Below are 23,974 nucleotides of genomic sequence, written 5' to 3' on the forward strand. Positions count from 1 at the left end.
TCTGTCAGGGATGTATTTTGTCTCCATACCTTTTCAATCTGTATGCAGAACAGATCATCCGAGTCTCTGGGCTGTACGAGGAAGAATGTGGCATCAGGATTTGTGGAAGAATCATCAACAACCTGTGTTATGCAGATGACACAACCCTGCTTGCTGAAACTCAGGAGGACCTGAAGCGCTTGCTACAGAAGGTCAAGGACTGCAGTCCTCAATATGAATTGAAGCTCAATATCAAGAAAAGAAAGATTCTTACCACTGGGCCAATTGGCAGCATCAGTATGGATGGTGAAGAGATTAAGATAGTTAACAGTTTTCGTTTACTTGGTTCCACAGTCAACACTCTTGATAACAGCAGCCAGGAAATCAGGAGACAAAGTGCATTGGGAAAGTCAGCTGTGAGGGACCTCTCAAGAGTACTGAAGTGCAACGACATCAGGCTGGGACTGAGGTGCACCTGATCCAGGCTATAGTCTTTGCAATTACATGCTATGTATCGGAGAGTTGGACAGTGATTAGGGATGATAGAAAGATAATTGATGTTTTTGAGTTGTGGTGCTGGAGAAGAGTGTTGACTATACCATGAACTGCTATGAGAACAAATAGGTTTGTTCTGGAGAGAGTGAAGCCAGAATGTTCCCTGGAGTCAAGGATTCTGAAGCTTCGTCTGACATACTTTGGGCATGTTGCAAGGAGGGACTCGTCCTTGCAGAGGGACATCATGTTTGGAAAAGTGGAGGGATGGCACGGGATAGGAAGACCCTCAATGAGATGGATCAGTTTTGTGAGTGGAGTGGAGGGAATGAGTGTGTTTGAGACAGCAAGGTTGACATAGGATAGAACGGCATTTAGTGCTCTTGTACAATAGGGTAGCTGTGAGTTGCAAGCGACTTGATGGTACAACTAAAGCATATAAAAATAAATTTAAAAAAAAAAGAAGCAGCAGTGATTCATGTATTCTGGTCTCTTCAAAGAATCTCAGGTTTCCTTCTTTCTCTTTTGTTCCAGATCCCACGAGACTAGTTGTTGTTGTTTCGTGCTGTAGAATCAGATCTTTCACATAGCTAACCCTCCTGTGGGTTTGTAAAGTCAGTAAATCACATGGACGGGGTTTGCCCATCCTTCTCTCATGGAGCAGCTGGTAGATTTGAACCATGTGCCTTTGGGATTGAAGCACACGTTTTTACCACTAGGCTGCCAGAGTTCCTTTGTATATACTTGGCAGCTATTAAAATAACTTGTTTGGTTTCTTCATGTCTTTTGACATTTTTAATTGAGTGTTTGTGCTGCTAAACTGGAAAAGTTTTATACTATAAACCTGTAGAATCTAGAGCCTTGGTAAAATAGAAAATTGTTAAGTGCTGTCGAATTGCCTGTGAGTCATGGCAACCCTATGTACAACAGCTCTAAACCCTGCTCTATTCTGTGCCAGTCTTATTGTCTGCAGCACACCTTCCCCCAGTACCCCAGTCACTGAATCAATCCATCTCATCAAGAGTCTTCCTCTCTTGAGCTGTCCCTCCAGCCTCCCAAACATAATGTCTCTCTCCGAGGACTGGTCCCTCCTTCCAACATACCCAAAGTAGGTCAGACAGAGCTTCAGAATCCTTGCCTCTAAGGAGCAGCCTGGTCTCACCCTCTCTAGGACCTACCTTTTTGTTCATCTAGCAGTCCATGGTATATTCAATATTCTTCTCCAACACCACAGCTCAAAATCAGCTGTTCTCTTTCTATCACCCCTAGTCATTGTCCTGATTTCTGCCCAAAGCAAGTAATTGCAAAGACTATGACCAGGATCAGGTGCACCTTAGTCTTGAGACTGACATCATTGCTCTTCAGTACTCTGGAGAGGTCTCTGACAGCAGCTTTTCCCTATGCAATTTGTCTTTTAATTTCCTGGCTTCTGGTACCAAGAGTGTTGATTGTGGAACCAAGCTAACTGAATCTGTTAACCATCTCAATCTCTTCACCACCTATCATGATACTGCCAATCAACCTAGTGGTCAGAATCTTTGTCTTCTTGACCTTGAGCTTCAATCCATATTGAAAACTACAGTGCTTGATCCTCTTCAGCAAGTGCTTCAGGTCCACCTCAGGTTCAGCATGCAAGGTTGTATCATCTGCATAATGCAGATTGTTGATGAGTCTTCCTCAAATCACGATGCCACCCTTCTCCTCATCGATAGAGCCCAGCCTCCCAGCTAATCCATTATGCATATAGATTGAGAATATATGCCACAGAAAGTTGTTAAAGAAGGAAAACTCAAGTATTTTCCACTTAAAATGAGTGATAGAAAAGTGGTAAGGCTGTACCCTGCGCTAGGCAGAAAACTCATGAGGCTCAGAAAATTAAGAGGGTACCGAGCGAGCAGAGAGGTATAAAGTGGAAGTGTTGCTGGTTTCTCGAAGCATGGTAGTTATGGAAAGATAAGGGTGATGATAAGCATGGTTTGAAGGATAAGGGTGAATGTTAGGTTGATTAAGAGATCAATGTAACTGAATAGGGCTCTAGCAAGGAAAGTTAATACTAGCTTATATGCATGGGGATAATAAATGTATGCATGATTAAACATAGGGATATGTAATATTAATATATGGATGTATATATATATAATATGTAACGTTGAGTTGTAGGCTGTCCAAGCATACCTTCAAGATAGTATATATTCAGTGTCACCCCACTGCAATAAAGGCATATTATTTTTTTTTATTTCTCAGTGCATATACTAGTAGAAAAATAAAAAAGGAAAAAATCAAAACAGTATGTAAGATAAATAAAGAGAATAAAATATATAGACAAAAAAGGTTATGTTTATATTATAGTTTATTCAGTGTATGACATTACAAAAATGCTTAGAATATTGTAAGAATGATCAAACTAGCATAGATACGTGTGCAGTGAGCAAATGTGGTTGGAAAAATGGCATCCACAGATCTACTAAATACAGCGCTGCCACAAACCTTCAATTTGTAAAATATGCAAGATCGCAGAATCTGGGAAGTGCAGTAAAGTGAAGCCAAATAAAACTAAAATATATGGTTGTATGTACACGCTAGGAATCAAACACTAATTTGGTTGTGTTGTTCCTGAATATTGTGTGCCCCTGCCTCTCCACTATTCTGTAGTTGGTCTTTTTATCCTTGATAAACTTGGTAAACCAAGAGTTTAGACTATTTTATAAGGTCACAGGTACTTATTTTGTTTTTGTCTGCTTCTGTATTCATTGCTGTGTTTGATAATCTATCGTTGGAAAAAATGAGGACCCGAAGCTTTGCACTTGCATTTTTTTAAAGAACTATATGATTTTATATTTAACATTTATAACTTGATTTAGCTTTTATGAAAAGAGTGAAGGATGAATCTTGCTTCATTTTTATGCATCTAAAAATCTAGTTTTGCTAACACCAAAACCATTGTTTCTTCTTCATTGAATGAAAATTGCCCATTGTAAAAAATAAAGTGTAGATGTTTACCTTTATTTATGGTCTTTCAGTTCTATTCCCTTAGTTTATGTGTTTATTGTTGTTGTATACCATAGTCATGCATTCTGTAGCCATAACTTTTCAATCTATATGCGGAACAGATCATTTGGGAAACAGGCTTTATGAGGAGGAATCTGGCATTAGGTTTGGAGGAAGACTCGTCAAGAACCTACGTTGTGAAGAGACACAACCTTGCTTTCTGAAACTGAAAAACACATGAAGAACTTGCTGCAGAAGATCAATGGCTGTTGTCTTCAATATGTATTGAAGCTCAACATCAAGAAGACAAACATTCTCACCACTGGGCCAATTGGCAAAACCATATTAGATGAAGAAGAGATTGAGGTTGTTAACAATTACAGCTTGCTCGGCTCCACAATCAACACTCTTAATACCAGCAGTCAAGAAATTAAAAGATTAATTGCATTGGGAAAATCTGCTGTCAGAGACCTCTCCAGAATGCTGAAGAGTAATGATGTCAGAGACTAAAGTGCACCTAATCCAGGCCATGGTCTTCACAATTACTTGTCATGCTTCAGAGAGTTGGACAATGACTAAGGATGATGGAATAGGAATTGATGCTATAGGTTTGTCTTAGAGTGAAACCAAGTTTCTCCTTGGAGGCTAGGATTTTGAAGCTCCATCTCACATCATTTGGGCACATGGCCAGAAAAGACCAATCCTTGAAGAAGGACTTCATGCTCAGAAGGGTGGAGGGACAGCACAGGAGAGGAAGACCCCAGATAAAATGGATTGATACAGAAACTGGGACTGGGGAATGTCCAACTGAGTTGGTATGTCAGGATTAGTGAGACTGGCTCAGGACAGGGCAGGGTTCAGAGCTGCTGTATGTAGGGTCGCTATAGGCCTCAGGTGACTCACTGGCACATAACAACCACCACCACCACCACTGAGTCAGAACCAACCCATAGTTGACTTTAATCCCTCCCAGAGGTAGACAGAGGCAGTAAATCTCAAGGGAGGAGATGGCCTGTCTTTCTGGTATGGAGCAAATGTTGGATTTGCATATAGATGTCTTTGAATTGGCAGTGAAACTCTATTATTGTTGTTGTTGTGTGCCATTGATTCAGAACTAATTCATAGCTGATCCACCAGTGGTACAATTAATCATTTAGAAAGAGATTGCTCATCTTTCTCCTGTGGATTTGAACTCTGTGCCTTTGGGACTGCAGCACGCTTTTACCACTAGGCCAATAGATCTCCCTCTTTCAATTCCTAGAGCTGTGTAGTATGTTTTGAAGTGAAATATGAGGTATTCTTTTTTTATTCTTCTTTGAAATAGCTTTCATTTTACAAGATTGCTTGTCTTTCCATATATAATTGAACATATTTCTCCCCATTTTTGTAAAGCATGCTCTTGAGCTTTTAATCAAGATTGCATTATATAGATAGATTGGATAGATGGTACTGACATTTTTTTCCTTTAGTAAGTCAATGTGATTAAATCTCTTAATTATCTATTACAGGTCTTTTGAGGTTTTCTACTTCCTTTTGAGTCAGTTTAAGTAAAATATGCTCCTGAAAGTTGTCCATTTATCAGAGTTATTGATTTTGTTGGAGTATAATTGCTTGGGAGGGTGGAGAAACAGTGCAAGAAAAAAAAAGACCCTCGATGAGATGGATTGAATCAGTGACTAGGGTAATGGGGGTAGGAGTGTCAGAGACAATAAGATTGGCACAGGATATAGCAGGGTATAGTGTTGGTGTACATATGTTTGCTATGAGTTGCAAGCGACTTTACAGCACATAACAACCACCACCACAACAACATAATTGTTGATAGTATATTACAGTGCTTTTTATTTAAATTCTATCAATTGTAATACCCCTAAGTAAGGAAGGGCAGAAGAATGTCTGTTCATGCTTTATTGAATGTGCGGATTATGATGAGTTGTGACTCACACTGAGAAGATTAGAAATCCCAGAGTACTTGATTATACTCATGCAGAATCTACACCTGGACCAGGAGGCTGTTGTGCGAACAGAACAGGGAGCACTGAATGGTTTGGATTGAAAAGGGAGTTCACTAGAGCTGTCTTCTTTCTCCATATCTATTCGTTCTGTATGCTGAGCAAATTATCCAAGAAGCTGGACTCTATGAGGAAGAGTGTGCGGCATCAGGATTGGAGGGAGACTCATCAATAAGCTGAGTTATGCAGATAACACAACCTTGCTGGCTGAAAGTGAGGAGGGCTTGAAGCATTTGTTGCAGAGGATCAATGAATACAGTCTTCAGTATGGATTTCATTTCAGTGTCAGGAAAACAAAGATTTCAGCTTCATTTTGCTTGGATCCACAATTAACACCATTGGTACCAGCAGTCAGGAATTAATACATTGCACTGGGAAAATCTGCAGTTAAGGACCTTCCCAAATTATTGAGGAGTAGTGATGTCACTTTGAAGACTAAGGTGCATCCATAGTCTTTCCAATTACTAGCTAAGCATTTGAGAGCTGGACAGTGACAGAAGGATAGAAAAATAATTGACAGCTTTGAGCTGTGGTGTTAGAGAAGAGCCCTGAAAGCACTGAACATTCCATGGACGGCCAAGAGAACTAACAAATATGTCTTGGAGAGGGTGCAGCCAGAGTGCTCTTTGGAGGCAAGAATGATGAGGCTTCACCTCACATACTTTAGTCATGTTACTAGGAGGTGCTATTCCTTGGAGAGGGAAATGATGCTGGGAAGGATGGAGGGTTGGAAGAGGGAGACATGGTGACTGCAGCAGTGAGCATTTGTGTGTCAGGAAGTGTGAGGATAGTGCAGGACAGATAGCGTTCAGATCTTTTGTTCATAGGCTTGCAATGAGTAGTGCTTTACTTGATGGCGCCTAGCAACAACAACAATAACAGAAACTTTCACTTCCTGTTTTAGTTATTTGCATCTTGCTTCTTTGTCACCATAGGTATAAAGAATTGCCAATTTTATTGAACTTTCCAGATAATTAACGTCTGAATTTCTTGATTTATTGTTTTTCTATTATATTTATTTTTGTCCTGATATTTACTATTTTTTCCTTGTAGATTTAGGTTTCATTTGCAATTTTTTTAGCTGCTTAAGTTAAATAGGTATAGAAGAGTTCTATTTTTTTTGAGATCTTTTCCTTTTTTTCTTTTTATAATTACTTAATAAATGTAGCCATTTTTACTAAGAATATCTTCTGAGGCTATCTTCTGTTTACCCTATAAATTTTCGTATGTTGTGTTTTCTTTTTCATTTCTCTTCAAACAGTATTATTTTAATCTTGATGTCATTCTTGATCTCATGGCTTTAAGTAAAGCATTATTTAATTTTCATGAATTTGTATGCATTTTAGTTTTGCTTGTGCTATTTATTTATAATATTATCTCTGGCATCAGAGAAGATATGGTATATAATTTTAATTTTTTAAATTTCTCATACTTTATTTTGTTCCCAAGCATATGATATATTGTGAAAAATGACTCAGGGAAACCAGAGGAAGATGTGTATTTTTTTATGCATTTATCCTTTTGCAAATTATGTTTTCATTAGACATTATGTTTTTGAGATTCATTTGTATTGATACATGTAGTTCTAACTCATTTATCTAACTCCTGTATAATAACATTATGTTACTATGCTGTAATCTAGTCAGTTGTTAATGAACTTATTTACAGGAATTATTTTTTTATCATTTATATATCAGCTAAATACATTTTTGTGTAATCTTATCCAAACATGTGCTTTTATATGATAGAGTCCATGTTCTCCAAAATTTTATTAGCTTTGAGCTTCTACAACTCCAATATTTTATCATTCATTCTAACATGAACCAAAATTTGGATTTCTTAAAAAGTTGAAAATATTCAACGATAATTTTTGTACAGTGTACACATATATACTTATCATTTAGGTATACAGATTTCCATTCAGAAATAAAAGCAGAAAAAGAAATAACAGACACAGAAACTCTGCTCAGTGCTTCTTACTTTATTGGTATGCTAATAGTGTAGTTAGCAGTTCATTGAGAATTGATTAAAATAATTACCAGGTCATTAGTGTGGACTTAGAGTATGAATGTAAAGACCACATTTACTAAATAATTCATGGTAATAGGGGAGTTAACTCCTATTACCCAGTATTGATTTAGTGTGCAGTATCACCTGGTCTGAACCTCTAATTTTCCTAATAGAGATAAACTCCTTTAAATGCCAAAGCATCTTCTAGTCTCCACTACCTTTTATAGAAGAGTAACTAAAAAGATTCCATTTTCAACCCAAATGCTTGTACACAACAGCACCAAACAACAACAACAATCAATGGGATTGAAAGTATAAATATTTTTGTGCTAATCCACTGATATAATTAATCACTTGTTTCCCCTTTACTATTTCTCAAACACTGCCATGTTCCTTATTTAATGAGTCATCTTGGGCCGTCAACACTTGCTTTCTTGCCTGACTTTCCCCTTGGCAACTTACTGAAAGTTAGCATCTTAGTGCCTGAACACAGGAGACTTAAATTAAAGAATTTAATAGAAGAAATGGAGGTGTGGCTGATTGAGGATGCGGTCTTCTTCATCACTTGCTGTGCACCTGAGAGCTGGACAGTGACTAAAGATGACAGAAAAAGAATTGATGCCTTTGAGCCATGGCGTTGGAGAAGATGACTGAATATCCCATGTACTGCCGAAGCAGCAAACAGGTATGTCTTGGAAAAAATGCAAATAGATTGCTCCTTGTAAGTAATAATTGTTAGGTATTGTTGTTGTTGTTATGTGCCGTTGAGTCTTTTGTGACTCATAGCAACCCTATGCACAACAGCCCTAAACCCTGCTCTATCCTGCGCCAACCGCACTGCCTCTGACACACCCATCCCGATTACCCCAGTCACTGAATCAATCCATCTCATAGAAAAAAATATAAAAGAAAAAGAAAAGAAAAATGCAAGGGAGTGAGGACGGGAGGGAGAGAAATGAAAGAAATTGGTCCCAAGAAACGAACAGGCCTTTACTGCATGGTCTGAGAGGGACACCAAGTGACCTGGCCGCATGGCATGTGGACAGGATCAAAATGGTGCTCTGGTAGTTTGGGGGTTTTCTTTTTGTAGGAGTCCTGGGGAGGACTAAGATGGTACTTCTCAGAATTTGGCATGTTAATTAAGTTAGGTTTTAACTATTTTTAATCAAGTTCAGACTCTTACCAGGATCCATTCATTGTCTGGTCTTTGATATGACCAGTTTGGGTGTTATCAAGTTTCTCAGGAAGTGAACAAGCTTGCAGGTGGTGGGGCAGTTGCCATATTCTTCCTTCATTAATAGCAAAGCTTCGCCTCACATACTTTGGGTATGTTGTTAGAAGAGGCTATTTAACTGGAAAGGGACATCATGCTTTGAAAGGTGAAGTGTCAGCAAAAGATCCCTAATAAAAAGGATTGACACAGTGACTGCAGCAATGGCCTCAAATGTGTCAGATACGATGAGGATGGCAAAGGATAAGACAGGGCTCAGATCAGTTGTTCATAGTGTTGCTATGAGTACAACTTTACTTGGAGGTCCTTACAAGGACAACATTACAGAGACAGGCTCACAAGGCACTCAGTCAGTGTTATGTCCTGACACAAACATTCATTTCATATTTACAGGAGTTAGAAAGTTGACATATCTAAGATAAAAGGGAGGGAAATGCATGAATGTTTTATACATTAGTAAAGTATATATATGATAGATAGATAGATAGATAGATAGATAGATAGATAGATGATAGATAGATAGATAGATAGATAGATAGATAGACAGATAGATAGATAGACAGATAGATAGATGATAGATGTATCTCTTTTAGGAGACTTCCAATTCAATATTCTCAGGTTGATTTAGCACAGCAAATAGACTATCATGGTACATTCCTCACTTCTAATTGTATGTTGAGAAAAGTATGTTTAAGCAATATTATGATATTAATTTCTTTTACAAAACTTATTTATCCTGCAGTATTTTTGTAATAGTGTCATTAAAATTGAGTGAAATGTGATAAAAGAGGAAGTTCAAGTTTCTCTGAAGAAATTGGCTAAAATCAAGGCCCTAGGAATTGAGGGAATACCAATTGACATATTTAAACAGATATTGCCCTGGAAGTGCTCGCCATTTTATGCCAATAAATCTGGAGGACAACTACCTGGCCAACTGACTGGAAGAGTTCCATATTTATTCCCATTTTAAAAAAAAGTGATCTAACAGAGCATGGATATTATCAAACAGTATCACAAGGCTCCAGGAGTTGACAGCAAAGCAACTGACATATTTCAACAAACAGATGCTTCCCTGGATGTGCTTACTAAGTTATGCCAAGAAATCTGGAGAACAGCCAGCTGACCAACTGATGGAAGAAATCAATATTTGTTCCCATTCCAAAGAAGGATGACCTGGCAGTGTGCGGAAATCATCGAACAATATCATTAGTATCACATGCAAGCAAGATTATGCTGAAATTATCCAAAGATGCCTGGAGCGACATGTCAACAGAGTGCAGGCTGGGTTTAGAAGTGGCTTTGGTACTAAGGATAGTATAACTAATGTTGGATGGATCTTGGCAGAAAGGACCAGAAGAATGTCTGTGTTTCGTTGATTATGCAAAGGCTTTTGACTGTGTGGATCACAACAAAATGTGGTTAACTCTGGGAAGAATGGGAATCCCAGAACATTTGATTGTGCTTGTGCAGAACCTATACTTGAACCAAGAGGTAATTGTCAGAACAGAGCAAGGAGACACTGCATAGTTCAAAATCAGGAAGGGTGTCCCCGAGGGTTGTATTTTGTCTCCATACCTTTTCAATCTGTATGCAGAACAGATCATCCAAGATGTTGGGCTGTACAAGGAGGAATGTGGCATCAGGATTTGAGGAAGATTCATCAAAAACCTGCATTATGCAGATGACACAACCCTGCTTGCTCAAACTGAGGAGAACCGGAAGCGCTTGCTGCAGAAGGTCAAGGACTGCAGCCTTCAATGTGGATTGAAGCTCAACATCAAGAAAACAAAGATTCTCACCACTGGGCCAATTGGCAGCATCAGCATGGATGGTGAAGAGATTGAGATTGTTAACAGTTGCTTTAGTTTGCTTGGTTCCACAATCAACACTCTTGGTACCAGCAGCCAGGAAATCAAGAGACGAGTTGCATTGGGAATGTCAGCTGTTAGGGACCTGTTCAAAGTACTGAAGAACAACAGCGTCAGTCTGGAGACTAAGGTGCTCCTGATCCCAGCCATAGTCTTTGCAATTGCGTGCTATGCATCAGAGAGCTGGACATTGACTGGGGATGATAGAGGATTGATGATGTGGTGTTGGAGAAGAGTGTTAACTATATCATGGACTGCTAGGAGAACAGCTTCATCCTGGAGAGAGTGAAACTGGGCTATGTATGCTATGGAGGGTTTTCAAGGCAAACACAGACCACAGGCCTCAAGTCTGTGGCATCAGTGTTAAGTTCAGACTAATCAACTTTGTGGTTAGTAGTTAAGTACTAGGGAGTTCTGCTTGTTGTGTACTGTCAAGTCACACCGACCCATAGCTGACTCTCCAGCGGGTTTTCAGAGACAATTGCAAGGGAGGAAATTGCCTTTCTACTATGGAGCAGCTGGTGGATTTGAAACTTGTGACTTTGGGAATGCAACACAGCTTCTTGCCACTAGACCACCAAAGCTCCCAAGTGAGTGCTGGTAGTTACCAACAACTCCGTGGGAAAAAGATGTGCACTCTCCTCCTGTATGATTTACAGCCTTAGAAACCGAATGGAGGGTAAGCTCTGATTTGACTCCACAGCGGTGAGTTACTAAGCCTTTGAGCTGTTGCCCACCCCTGGTAAAGAAGACGGCGGGTGCAGATTTACAAAAGTCAGATGCACAGCTATCACTCTCAGGAAGCTTCACATCTCCTTGGAACCATCTCAGGAAAAGCAAAATCTTTCCTGTGCAGATGCCAATTTTTTTTAACTTTAAAATGATATTTAACTGTTATGTGGGTGGCTGCTGGCTACATATTTTGTAAAGAATCCTGATGGGGAGAAAATGTTCCTTATTAATTTTTCAAAGATTGGGAAGGCCAGAAATTGCCCTTAAGAATGCTTCGGATTATTCAGGCTGGGAGCATAAACAAAGGTGAAATGGTTTTCCATGATTCAGCCAAGGGCTGAGCACTGTGCTTGGGGAAAATGCCTAAGTATGCTCTTAATGAAAACGTCACAATGGTAAATACAAAAGTTCACATGCTTATTAGCAGCCAGGTGGGCGAAGCCTCATTTAATAGTTGTTTGTAAAGAAAAAAAACAATAGACAGGAATAGTTATGTATTTCAGCGCCCTAGGAACAGCTGTCCAACTCTACTTTAAAACCATTTTATTACACATTGCTAGTTTGTTTAAGTTAGGCACGTATATTTTATGTTCCTTATTAAATTAGGCATGTATAATTTTATATTTCTAAACTATGAATGCTTTTTTATGGTGAGAATTCTCATTGGTGGCTACATGCTCCATTGCATAATGATTACTAAGACACAGCAGTAGCACTAAGAAAAAATTCTTTCGTTTTAAAACTTACTTCAGATGCACAGAGCTGAAGACTGCCTAATAACAGGAGAATACGAGAGTAGCAGTCGGCTTTCATGCATTCAATAACCCAGTGGAGGTTTTACTAAGCCTTCTTTTAAGTTTGCTTGGGAGAGAGATAAATCCATAAAGAGATCGGACTAGCTTATTATCACACTGCCAGAAATATACTGTAAACAATAAAATTGCCTCTGAATTTTGGATGCAGAATTTTATGACTGACATTAAGGGTCAGTGCCTGCATTTCAGATCCATCCTCAGAAGCAATTCAATAATCACCAGAAATCAGCCATCCATTTACTGAACCACGGGCAGAAAATGAGGTGGAGACTCCCCTTTTACTTTGGATCAAAGATGTAGCTGATAATGTCAGGCTAAGGAAAATGGCATTGCTGCACCCTCCAATCTCATACCCCAAAAGCAAGGTGCTGTTATGTTTTGGAAGAGCTTTCAAGAGCTATGCAAAATCGAAAGGAGACGAGGAAATGATTATCACCTTCACTGGAAAACTAGTAGTAATGAACAAATTTAATAGCTTTTTAACTCTGTTTCTTGCTGTCCTGAAATGTTTTTACATCAAACAAATTGTGCTTGGGATGGCAGCTGTGTCCTTGAAAAATTCCAAAGGAATTCACATTATACTGAGGGACAGTTCATTGAAATGTAAATTTAAATAGCATTAGGAATGTCTTTTCTTTCTTTTTTTAAAATTCACAATAATGGGAAATGTGGGTTTGTTTATGTTTTTATCTCCCCTCTGTATCTTTTACATTTAAATTTCACGCTTTGTGTTTTCAATTGGCAAGAGTTAGGTTACCCTTGATTTTTGCCAAGATGCCAAGTTAACTTGGCTTATGTTGGATTCCAGAAGGCAAAGAGGCCTTCTTTCCTGAAGCAATTTTTGATTAAGAAGAAAATGAGCTCTCAGGAGTATTTTTAGCATCTGCAATTCTTAAATATTAATTTATTCAATTTGGATGTTGAAGACCCATTGGGTTGTTTTAGATATGTGTATGTGTGTACATAGATAGATAAATTGATAAAGATACATGTGTATATAGATGTGTATATTTGTATGTAGAGGAGCTCTGGTGGCCTAGTGTCAAGAAGCTGTACTGCAATCCTGAAGTCACATAGTTCTAGGCCACCAGCTGCTCCACAGGAGAAGGATGGGCAGTCTCCTCTTATGTGATTAACTGCTTCTGAAAACTTGCCAGAGGGTCAGCTAAGGGACAGTTCTGACTTGACGGCAAATAACAAAAACGTTGTTGTTAGGTGCCATCGAGTTGAGTAGGCCTCATAGTGACCCTGTGAGACCTGAACCTAGTCTGGTCCTGCACCATCCTCACACTTCCTGACACACAAGAGCCCAATGCAGCAGTCACCATGTCAATTCATCTGGTTGAGGGTCTTCCTCTCCTTTGCTGACCCTCCAACCTCCCCAACATCATGTCCCTCTCAAAGCAGCAGCATCTCCTAGCAATATATTCACAGTATGTGGGATGAAGCCTCATCATTCTTGCCTCCAAAGGACACTCTGGCTGCACCTTCTCCAAGACATATCTATTTGTTTTCTTGGCCGTCCAGTGATCTTCTCCAGAACCACAGCTCAAAGGCATCAGTTCTTCTGTCATCCTTATTCACTGTCTAGGTCTTGAATGCATAGCTGGTAATAGGAAAGACTATGGCCTGAATCATACGTACTTTAGTCCTCAAACTGACATCACTACTCCTGAATAATTTGGAAATGTCCCTAACTGCAGATTTTCCCAGTGCAGTGCATCTCCTTATTTCCTGACTGCTGTACCAAGGGTGTTAATTGTGGATCCAAGCAAGATGAAGCTTTTGACAGTTTCAGTCTCCTCTTCATTCATCATGACACTGCGTATTGGTCCAATGATAAGAATCATTGTCTTCTTGATATTGAGACGCAACCTAAACTGAAGGCTGGCTTTGCATTTCTCAAGCTGAAAGAACTGAAAAACAAATTTAAGCTTCGTGTCGTAATGTTGAACGATACAATGGGCAATATACTGAATGACCCAGAAAGCATCAAAAGATGGAGGGAATACACAGTCGCTGAACCAGAAAGAATGAATTGACATAGAAAAAATTTCAGGAAGTACTGTTTGAACAGGAGCCAATAATAATGAAAGAAAACAACAACATATAGATGTATTTATATATGTGTAGCATAGAGTCAGAACTGACACATAGTTGACCCTCCAGTGGGTTTTCAGAGGCAGTTAATTGCACAAGAGGCGATTGCCTATCTTTCCCTCGCAGAGCAGCTGGTAGCTTTGAACTTCATGCTTTTCAGGATTGCATATGTACACACACACACACACACACGTACGTACACACATTTTAATCTTCAGTAAATAGCACTACTATGTAAATTGTCATCTTAGCTTCAAACCGTGGTGTTGCCATCTCACTGGGTCTCTTCCTATAATTTAATGCAGGGCACACATCTGTCGGTGGTATATTCTCCAGATCGTCATTAATTTAGTCAACCAATGATGACCAGGGACCACTGAGAACAGAGAGGATTCCTCTGAGAGGGAGTGTACGAGGATGTGACAGTATTCCTTCTGCTTGGTCCACTCTGACTGTCCAGATACCCAGTTTCCTATTAAGGTGGAGGTAGCAGTTACCGGAGTAGCCTTTTTTCCAGACATTGACCATTTCTTCACATCCTAGTGGATCATGCTCTGACATTAGTCCATAAAAAACAGTTTCTTCTATTACCACAGTATTTATGCCTGCTTTGGGGCACGCTGCTCACCAGCAATTCCAAGAACTAATAAGGTGTCAAGGGAAATTGAGTAAATCTTCCCTTGTTTTCACCATTCCTCGCTATTCTTTTGTAGGTCTCTCCAGACTTTTTTACTCTTTTTACTTTGCTCTGGTAAAAACTAACTCAACCAAACTTGTGACATGCTTTATTTATAGGATTATAAAACAAAAATCTCTTTTTTTCTCTACATGATCCAATGTCTATTAAAAATGGAAAGTATCTAATTCCAAATTACTTACTCTGAGGCTCCTGATTAGGCTTAAGATGCCATATAAGAGCTTAAACTATTGGGAAAAGGTATATGATGTAATTTTGCTTATATGTATGCTTATTTCTGATTAAATGTATTTTTATTAGAAAGGTACAAATTTTTTATATCATATTTGGTAAATTTATTTTGCTTTTTTCCTGCTTAATTGGGAACTGAGTGATAATTTACAAAGCAAAACTATTTCTTCATTCAACCATTCATACACACTTTGTTCTAAAGCTTAATTTTTAAGATCTATAACGTAATCCCAGAACACTTGATCGTGCTAATGCGAAACCTATACTTGGACCAGGAAGCAGTCGTCAGAACAGAGCAAGGGAACACTGCATGGTTCAAAATTGGGAAGGGCGTACGCCAGGGATGCATCCTATCTCTTTTCAACCTATATGCAGAACAGATTATCCGGGAGGCTGGGCTCTATGAGGAGAAATGTGGGGTCTAGATTGGTGGATGATTTATCAACAATCTGCGTTATGCAGATGACACAACCCTGCTTGCTGAAACTGAAGAGGACCTGAAGTGCCTGCTGCAGAGTGGCAAGGACTGTAGCCTCCAATATGGATTGAGGCTCAATGTCAGGAAGACAAAGATTCTCACCACTGGACCAATTGGCAGCATCTGGATGGATGGTGAAGAGATTGAGATTGTGCACAGCTTTAGTTTGCTTGGCTCCGCAGTCAACAGTCTTGGCACCAGCAGCCAGGAAATTAAAAGGCGCATTGCCATGGGAAAGTCTGCTGTTAGGGACCTCTCCAAAGTACTGAAGAGCAATGGTGTCTCTCTGGAGACTAAGGTGCGTTTGATACAGGCCATGGTCTTCACAATCATTTGTTATGTATCAGAGAGTTGGATAATGACCAAGGAGGATAGAAGGAGAATTGATGCCTTTGAGCTGTGGTGCTGGAGAAGAGTATTGAGAATACCATGGACTTCTTGGAAAATAAACAGATTCGTCCTGGAAAGGGTTAAACCGGGTGGCTCCTTGGAGGCAAGGATTCTGAGGCTCCGTCTAACATACTTTGGACATGTTGTAAGGAGGGACCGGTCCTTGGAGAAGGACATCATGCTTGGGAGGGTGGAGGGACAGTGCAGGAGGGAAAGACCCTCTATAAGGTGGATTGATTCAGTGACTGGAATAATCAGGATGGGAGTGTCAGAGACAGTGCGATTGGCACAGGACAGAGCAGAGTTTAGGACTGTTGTATATAGGGCCGCTATGAGTCGCGGCGACTTGACGGTACATAACAACAACAAACAACAATAACGTAATCACACTTTCCTCACTTCCTCCCCATAATTCTAGTTTCCACTGATAATTCTATACCTCTCTGTGCTGTCCCTTTTGATAATATATTGATCATCTCCTTATGATATAAATTGCTTTTAATGTCACTTGTTATATATTTTGGAATAGGAAATTAACACATGATTAACATCAAGGGAACTCCCATTACGTAGCTATATTGCCTTAGCCAAAGCCCTCAGCTCACCTAGATATGTTTCCAGACCTTGACCATGAAAACGGTATGACAAAAGTTCTTCAGGTTTCCTTCTGATTCTGGAAATGCTTTCACTTTCATTTACCTACACCTCTTTTCTTTCAGTATTTTTCCCTTTAGTAGAAGTCAAAGTGGAGGCGTGTTGTTGTTATTTACTCTCAAGTCAGAACTGACTCCTAGCTGACCCTCCGGTAGGTTTTCAGAGAGAGTAAATCACATTAAGAGGAGACTGCTCATCTTTCTCATGCTGAGCATCTAGCGAATCCAAACCATGTGTCTTCAGGCAGCTGTACGTCTCACTACTAGGCCATCAGAGCTCCTAGGGATGCATTGAGTTCATACCTATCTCTTTTTTGTATTATATCTAAATTTAGAGAGCCTTGATATTCCAGCCAGTGTTTAGAGTGTACAATAAAAGCTGATGTTTTCATACATTCTTTTGCTTCCACATGCATCAAATTTATTTAATTTTTTTTTCTTTTCATACTCTTCTAGGCTTACTCCTGCATTTTGGAGTCCTTGCTAGCCTGACATGAAAAATGTGAATTACTAAGTCTAATGGGTAATTGCATCCAGGGAAGAAAGTGATCTAAATTTCAAATACAGAATAATTACCTAAGTCTTAACTGGAACTAGCACAACGTAATTACTTTCCCCCCCTTTAACTTGTTTTTTTGGTGGTTCTGCATATACAGGGCTGATTTTTCATTAACTTTTAATGTTCTTTGTAACTCCATGCCAGCTCTTGTTCAATATAGCTAGTCACAAAAAAACACAATATTGTACAGATTTAATATAAGACAGAAGTTCTTACTAAAGTTATAAGAATGGCATTTTTATTAAGATTATTTTGTTTTAAAAAAGGGTCCAGCACATATAAAGCTTAAATCATGTATTAACAATAAAAAAAAGAAAAGTCAACAAATCGTGCTGACAAAACTGGACTTCTACCTGCAGAAAGCCAAAGCAGGATCCATACCTCACACCATACTCAAAAACTTACTCAAAGTGGATCAGAGACATGGGGATAAAACCCAAAACCATAAAGACAATAAAAGACAAAATGGGACCAAATTTAGAAGCTTTAGTGTACAGTATAAGTGTTGTTTTTGTTGTTGTTAAGTGCTATCAAGTCATAGGTGACTCATAGCGACACTATGAAGGAGAGGCCCGAATGCTTGGGTGTCTTTCATTCTCTCTCCAGGTTCATAGGGTTTCTGGAGGCAAGCTATTATGGAAGTGGATGCCACTCCTCCTTCCAAGCTTGTTTTAATCAGGGAGCTCCACCTCACTCTCTGTCCACATTGGGTAACCTACCATGAATGCATTTGACACATCAGTGTCACAGTGTTCAGCCTCACAGCAACCACAAGTGACCGCGGTACCGCAACTTGTACACCAGGGCTATATGACCTAGAGGAATGTCTGAACAAAAACAATGAAAGATAAGCCTGAGGGCCATGGATTAAAAGTCACCCACTAGCATCGCTTTCTGTCCACTGGGCCAGCTGATCTCTCTCTCTATGTTGATGTTATTGTTGTTAAGTGCCTTCGAGTGGCAGGCGAACTCATAGCAACCCTATGAAGGAGAGTCCTCAACGCTTGGGTTTCTTTCATCCTTTCTCCAGGTTCATAGGGTTTCCGGAGGCAAGTTATTACAGTATAAATAGGCTGAAAAATATAGCCAGAAATGTACAAACAGGAGAGGATAACATTGATAAATGAGACCTTCTAAAGATTAAGTCCCTGTATGCGTCAAAAACTTTTTCCAGTAGGGTGAAAAGAAAACCTACTGACTGAGAAAATAACACTTGGCAATGCCATCTCAAACAAGGGTCTTACAATGAAAGTTTACACAATACTACAGGGCCTCCACAAGGAAAAGACTGATAACTCAATTACTAAATGGACAAAAGACATGGAAAGATCTTTCACAGAGGAAGACATTCAGATGGGCAACAAACACATGAAGAAATGCTCCAAATCACTGGCAATAAGAGATATGCCACTGAAAACCATGAGATACCATCTCACCCTAGTAGTAGTGGCAAGGTTTAACATGATAGCAAGCAATAAATGTTGGAGAGGATGTGGAGAGATGGGAACTCTCATATACTGCTGGTGGCATTGTAATATGGTACAACCACTTTGGAAAACAGTTTACCCTAAGGAAAATAGAACTGAGCCACTAAGGGAGGTTTGTACAATGAGCTTCATAGTAGCGTTAATCACAAGAAAATGGAAACAGCACAAATGTCCATCAACAAATGAATGGATTGAGGAATTGTGGTACATTCACACAAAGGAATTCTACTATGGAATAATGATTTTGTAAAATACTATATAACATGGGAGAGGCTGGAGAACATTACGCTGCACAAATGAATTCAATTTCATAAGAACAAATACTGCATAGACTATTATTATAAAAATATAAAGATAACTAAGCAGATGTTTATAAAAGTCCAAAGGCAGAAGAGAAGGAGGACAGGGGAACTGAGGGTGGGGAGGGGCGGGAAAGCACAAAGTTGCAGAGTTTGGTGGGTGAAGGCAGGGAGTAAACAAGAAAAGAAACTGGGAGCAGTTCAAGATGTTGTATCAATTTTTAAACATTTTATAATAAATTTCTCTGTCTCACTCCTTCCGCATATATTTAAAAGCCTGTGGGTACCATATATGATTAAGCACTGAACTACTTGACCACAAGTTGCTGGTTCAAACACACGCAGAGGTACCTCAGAAAATACGGCAGACAGTCTGCTCCTTTAAAGACAGCAGCCTAGCGAGTCTTATGGAGGCCTCATGAGTCAGAGTTGATTTGATGGCAATGAAGAGCAAGAAGCATTTGTTTACACATTCTAAAATATTCAAACTGACTGCCCTACAGTCAGAATCAACCCATAGCTGACCTTCCATTGGGTTTCAGAGGCTGTAAATTGCATGGAAGGAGACTGCTCATCTTTGTTCTGCAAAGAAGCTGGTAGATTTGCTCTGTCGGAGAGCCATGGTATTTAAGTTAGCACAGCAGCTCCCTATTATCTGGGCATTAACTCTGCTGTAATTGTAATAGATAGCTTAAGCTGTCGTTATGTTCCATTGCCCAGTGACAGTTGACTTATAGCTACCCCTCTAGAGAATTTTCAGAGGCTATACATTGCACTGGAGGAGATTGCCCATCGTGTCTTTGGTATGGCAGCAATGAAAGCCTTATGTCCATCCCTTACCTCTACTTCCATTCTTATTTCACTGAGCAATTGTTTGAAGACAAAGATCTTAGAAGTTCTCTGAGTTCTAAATACAACTTCACAATGCTTTAGAACAAACAGTTCAACTACAAACATGTCAGAACAGCACATAGTGTATTGTCTAGCATTCTGAGTTCTTAGTGACAGAAATCCATCTCCAAATAGTGGAAGGCAATAGATTAATATATAAATACATGAAAACAGAGATAGATCATCCGATAAGAAAAACCAGTTGCCATCAGGTCAACTTTGACTTACTGGCAACTCTGTGTGTGTCAAAAGAGAACTGTGTTCCACATTTTAACCCTTTGCACTTTCTGTCCCTGCAAAGCCCCTAGCAGTCTCAGAAATAGATAGGCAACCAATGGCATCTTCAGGACTCTTCCTCCTTTGCTAGTGTCACCTTGTGACTTTGCTGTCTTTGCACAATGTTATCCTCAGCATCTGATGGTGAAAATTCCCACAGGACACTTAAGCACTTTACCATTGACTATGATTACAAAGCTGAGACTTTCCTTCCTGACACCTATAACTGACAGTGAACTGTTAAGTCATCCTAGTAGGGTTATTCTGATTGGCCCACCTGAATGAAAGGTCCTTCCATGTTTTACAGAAATTATAGTCTGCCAGTTAATAACTATACAAATCAAGAGATGAGAAAAAACACTCTGAAAAAAAAGTAAGAAGGAAGGTTTCAAAGTAGGGTTGATGGCTATAGAACATATTTAGTTCTGTAATGGTGGAATTTTCCGTTTTCTGAACTAGTTCACACAGTTACCTTAGAAATCAGAAGGGGAAATGTCTCAATAAGAGCTCTTCTTTTGGGGTAACGCTGAGTTTATAAAATCCCTGAAAGTGACCATTTTCGTCAGGCATATGTTGGCTACCTAATGCTCAGACTGTTATTAACTGTACCGGTTCTTCTGATGACTGTATCCCTATTACCCAGCACTTCTTCCTCTCTTTTGTTGACCTTATATTTTACCAAGTAGGATGTCTTCTCCAGAGACACACCTCTCGTGATAACATGCTCAAGTAAATGGGATGGAGGCTCAGCCGCCACATATTTATTCTTTTTGGCATTATATTCAATATTCATGGTATATTCACTATTTTTTGCCAACATCACAATTTAAAAGCATCAATTCTGCCATCTTCTTTATTCAATGCTCAGTTTTCACATGCACATGTAGCAACTGAGAATACTTTGGCTTGGGTAAAACATGTCAGGCAAATAATACACACTTAATATTTAATATATAAGAAAGTGAATGCTAAATTCTTATTTTTCTTTAAGCCTCATTTTCACCTCTTTAAAGTAATTCCTTCTTAGAAAATAACTTTCTCTACAAAGTTTTACTTATGTCTAATTTCTGATAGTCACTTGTAAGATGGTGGCCTTATATAGTGGTCTTACAGAATCACATATGTATTTAAGCAAACTTTGAAATATAGATGACTATGATACACCTTTCTAAATTAAATAGATAATCTGATGGTTCATAGCAATATCCTTTGACTTACTTTTCAACTTAAAACCCTAGATCTCTTAGTTATCAGTTGTGTGGGTTTGGGGTTGGTTTTTTGGGGGTTATTTTTAAATTATCATTTCAAATGAGTTGGTTTCACCTCAGATGGTATGGAATTCTGGGCAAAACAAAGAGTAAAGAGCAGGTTCTGCCAGGATTCTGCACTACGTGTACGTTGACTGCCCAACTAAGATTGGAATGGCTGAGTGAGAACTGAAGAGGTGGTGGACCATAATATAGTTTCTTTTCCTTCATTATTTTATAAAGGTTTATTCTTAAAAATAAAACAAAGAAAAAAACCACACCAAACCAAAACAACAAACTCCAAGACAACACCTCATTCTGACTTTAGGTGACAACAGATGTGATATCAAAGAGTCCAGATGTTTTAATTAGGAACAGAAGTAAGGCTCATCATTTCCTCAGTCACAAAGAACAATTTTTTTTTGCGAAGTTTGTTAATTCCACCCATGGTCGCGGTCCTTTACTCTCAACCTTCTATTTAGTTCCTCAGGTTTATTCAGTTCTTCTTTTTGTTTCTTCTTGAAAGCTTTACCTTTCCCATCCATTTCCTTGGCCTGCTTCTTGGGTTGTTTTAGGGTCGTGTTCTTGCAGCCTTCATGGCTGGACATGGAGCCCACCACCCCTTCCCTAGAGCTGCCACCAAAAACTGTTGTCAAAGTTTTTCAAAGGAACTACCTGAGGTTTATAGTCTTACAGAACAAAATGTTCATTCTTTCAACAAACATTTTTCAAGTGATCACTTTATGCCAGTTATGATGCCAGGCACTAGGAGATTATGTCTAATCAGAATAAAGTATAGTCTCCTTTCTTAAGAAGAGGACAAATAGTTAAGATATGTGACAGCATGATATTACAGTTTTGTAATCAAGGAATCCATAAAACATCATGGCATTATATGGTATTTTACATTATAATGTGGTATTTTACCACCGGAAAGCAGGAAGTGAGATGGCACCATCTGAATTGTCTCTTAAAGGGTAAATTGGATGCAATCTCCCAGAAAATGAAACAGTGTGACTGAGTGAGAAAGATATGAGTGCTGATAGCAAATGCAGAGAACCACAAGTGACTGTGAGTAGCTAGGAAGAGAGAGCTGACAAGAGGGACACAAGCTGGACAGCTGCACCGGTGGTGAGTCATGGAGAGTTTTGTAGGCTCTGATGAATTTTGTTACTACTTAAATGCATTTTGTTATTACTTAAAGGGTAACCAATAAAAAGAATTTCAATAAAGTGAGGATTTATGATAAAATTTATCTTTTCAGAAGATCTCTCTACCACAAAGTGAATGGGGAAAGACTAGAAATTGAGGGAACAGATAGTGGCACTTACAATGGTCCAAGTGAGGTATAATGGAGGCCACACTAATCTGAGACCGTGGCAGTGAAGGAGAGCTGGATTCATGTGATTGTAATGACACAGGATGGAAAAGACTTGCTGGATGGGGAGAGATGAAGAGAAATTGTAGACCCGAGTGGCTCCTCATTAACATGAGGAAGATAAAAGGTGATTCAGGTTTGGGAAGAACAGGACAGGGATGATGATAATGTGCACGAAAAAAAATGTGAGAAGTAAGATATTTGTGCCTGGGACAGACATGTGCAGGAAAATGTCCATTTACGGTTGAATACCATGTCTTGGAGTTCAAGAGAAAAACTGAAGCTAGAGATCAGATGAAGAAATCATCTCCATATAGATAATACTGCATTTATGAGAGGAATGAGAGCCTTCGGAAGTCAAGCGAGAGGAGGGAAAAGAGGACCAGGAAAGTGTTTAAGGGGCACCCACATTCAAGGATATTGTTGTTATGTGCTGTTGAGTTGCCTGCAACTCATAGTGACCCTATGTACAACAGCTCTGAAGCCTGCTCCATCCTGAGCCAGTCTCAGTGACTCTGACACACCTGTTGATGGGGGATATGGAGCTGGAAACTCCACGCAATAATAAAATTAAACAAAGTAAACACTGTCTTCACCTTCACCAATATTGCTTTTTATTAGCCTTAAAAATTATTCTGAACAAACTGAAATTTATCCAAGGAAACTTTTGTAAGAAACATATGCAAGAACCACATAAATTATAGAAACATTGAGAGCAGCAAAAATATTAGTACAGCATATTTGGTGGTGGTCTTATCTAAGAGGATGAAGCTTTACTGTTGGAGGACGTGCCTATTATTAATAATACAAACATAACCTAACGTTTCTGAAACCTGACTTTATAGTACACATGGTTTTTAGCCTTTTGAAAGGATTATTTACCTTTTAGAATGGAGTCCTTGAGTGGCTTAAAAATTAAGCACTTGATTCCCAGCCTCTAGGTTGGAGGTTTGAACCTCCCAGAGACATCTTGGGAAACAGGCCAGCAATCTACATTGGAAAAGTCTAGCCTTGAAAATTCTGTAAAACGGTTTTACTTGGCCTATATGGGGTCACAATGAGTTGAAACAAACTAGACTTCACAGCAACAACAACCTGTTTTGATGCTGACAACAATCCCATAGTGCAGGTCTCTGTAAGGCTCTTATTTTACAAAGAAGC

The 23,974-nt window shown here is 39.2% G+C and overlaps 1 protein-coding gene across 1 annotated transcript in view; it reads left to right on the top strand.

Moving 5' to 3' along the window:
- Positions 1-23,974, top strand: part of CHST9 (carbohydrate (N-acetylgalactosamine 4-0) sulfotransferase 9) — a 365,249-nt gene that overhangs the window by 24,330 nt on the left and 316,945 nt on the right. The gene's annotated exons all lie outside the window — the stretch shown is intronic.

Source organism: Elephantulus edwardii, unplaced genomic scaffold (assembly GCF_000299155.1).
Source record: "Elephantulus edwardii isolate Elephantulus edwardi_28Jun2011 unplaced genomic scaffold, EleEdw1.0 scaffold00155, whole genome shotgun sequence".
Taxonomy (NCBI): domain Eukaryota; kingdom Metazoa; phylum Chordata; class Mammalia; order Macroscelidea; family Macroscelididae; genus Elephantulus; species Elephantulus edwardii.